We start from the raw sequence: 2,608 nt of genomic DNA on the forward strand, positions 1-2,608 counted from the left end.
CTTTATGATTATTTGATTATTTTGTTACTATATAAGTGTGTAAAATCTTATTATTTATTAGCATTGTACTCTACTGAAGAGAATTGCTCGAAATATATTTAGTGTTTTTTAAATTGTGTGTCTTGTGTAATTATTACAATTATTGCATAATTACTGGTCACTTATGTTCCAATATTAAATTTTTCCTATTTGATTTTTCAAAACTAGCTGTTTGATGATGTTAACGTAGAAGCCTACAAAAAAAAAACAAGATATAAATAATAAAATCATGGTAGTCCTTGCTTATAGGCTTAGCGGCTAAATTGAACATGAACAATTAGTAAAAATTAACCGAAAAACTATTATCAGAATCAAAACATTTCAAACTTAAATTCTATAAAATAGATTTTAACATTAAACTTCAGACCTTTTTTTATATTGAATAAATCAACTTAAGTTTTATTTTAAAATATAATTGATCAATTTTTGTCAGGAAAAAATCTAATTGAAGCGGTACAAGATTTAACGAAACAACTATATTACAAAAATTAATCAAATGATAAAACACAAGTTTAATTAACGAAGTAAATTTTAAATTAACACAAAATGTCTTTACGCAACTAAGGTTTTAAAAGTATTGAAATAGTTTCAAGTCTGGTTATTTTTTTAAAATTATAATATTTTTCCAATTACTAAACCTAAAAATTTCGAATCCATTTCTTAAAATACGATTGTTGACTTAAAGCTGAGCTATAGAAGCTCGTTTAATAAAAATTGAGACTACTACTCTATCTTTATTTTCTACATAAAAAATAGAAAACAAAATAATCGATTTTGAAAGTTAAATCAATATTAAAAACACATAATTTAAAAAAATACTACAAAATTTACCTAAATAGAAAGCTATGTTTTGCTTAGTATAACAATAAACCTTTTTAAGCTTGCTTCATTATCTCGAAAAGTTTGTGCACGCATAATATTTGTTCTTTATTTACATAAAATTTCGGTTAAGCAGTTCTAAAATATTTAAAAATTTTTGCATGCTGTATTTTAGTGCTTTTTAAAACAAGAAAACTTAAACACATTTTGTTTAATTTTTTATAATTAGCAGCACAACATTTATTTATTCTTTATTGAACAATAAAAGTTTGGTAAACTACCTTTATTACACTTATAAATTCTTGCACGCAAGGGTAACGATTACGAAGCCTTGAGTAAATGCAAGCCTTGCATTATTTTATTGTTTATCAAAAAACAATTAACGCTCAAAAAATCAAACTTTGTTTGGTCTAAACACCTAGTGTACAATAAACCCTATTGGTTATCGAGTCGTACACCACATTCTTTTACAATCTATTACGATTTATTAAAGAATGTTTTTATTTTAAATTTAATCTTCCACAAAGAAAACAAACGAAAAAAGAAAGAAATTAAAACTAAATTTTAAGTAGTGTATTTACTTTGAAAATTGTAAGCAAACCGTACACAAAAACTATTCTAATAACATGCAAATAAATAAGAGTAAAATAACAGTCGTGCCCAAATAGGTGTATATTTTGTCTGGTTTGATTAGATATTGATTAGTTAAACAGATTTAAGGCTATTGTTTACTGGTTTAAAATATTTATTTTAATTAGTAGTTAAGTTAAAATCATTACCTTATTGTAAATTAATCCGATTATTTAAACTAATTATGTTTACTATTACACTTATTATCGTTTTTAGTGCAGTTATATATTGGTCCGATTATAACTTGAAGCCTTCAGGTGAAGGGGCCTTAATATTTGCTGAGTCAGCAGAAAAAAAAATTTAAACTTATCTCTTATCTCTAGCTCACCTTACCCAAACATATTTAAAATTTATCAAAAACAAAATCTTAAATAATAAAATATAAAAAATAAACAATTTTTTTTGGTAAATCAGCAAATATTAGGCAAACCTGACATTAAAGCTATGTGTTAAGTCAAACTTTTTTTCAGCTCACGAAAATCTCTAGACTTCGGCATTGTAAAATATTTTGCCCTGATATATATTTTTATGATTTACACTGTTAACATTAAAAAAATTATACAAATGAAATTTCAAAGAAGTTATATTATATAGTATTGTTTTTATTAATTTATTTTACTCGTTTTATGATTCAGTGAGTATCTTATCGATGTCTTTGCTGTATTCAATAGCACAGTGATGAATTTTAGGCTATACAAACGAACAACATTCTAAAGTTTGTTATAATAATTTAGTAGTTTAAGTCCGGCTTACATTGTTTAGTTGTGTTATAGTTTATTAAATTAAAACCGTTTTGTATCTTGTTTTGTTGTCTTTAAATTGGTTTTAATTGTAAACACTTAAAAAATATTATATAAGTAAATTGTTAAAAGGCTTATGATAAACATGTTTGCTTTTTATATTAATTTCATTCATTTTTGATATAATTCGTATCTAAGGCGTGTGCACACCTCTTAAACGGCTTACCTTACCAATGTCTTTACTTTTTTAAAGCATATTTGTATAAATTTGGTCGTGGTAGTAAAATATTTATTGAATATCTAATTTTAACAGAAAAAGTTCCTGCTAATTTTGTTAAATATGGTCAGCTTTGCTAGTTGTTTTAAGTTTAACAGTTAAA

Source organism: Thalia democratica, chromosome 4, assembly GCF_965202585.1.
Source record: "Thalia democratica chromosome 4, ktThaDemo2.hap1.1, whole genome shotgun sequence".
In the NCBI taxonomy this organism is placed as follows: domain Eukaryota; kingdom Metazoa; phylum Chordata; class Thaliacea; order Salpida; family Salpidae; genus Thalia; species Thalia democratica.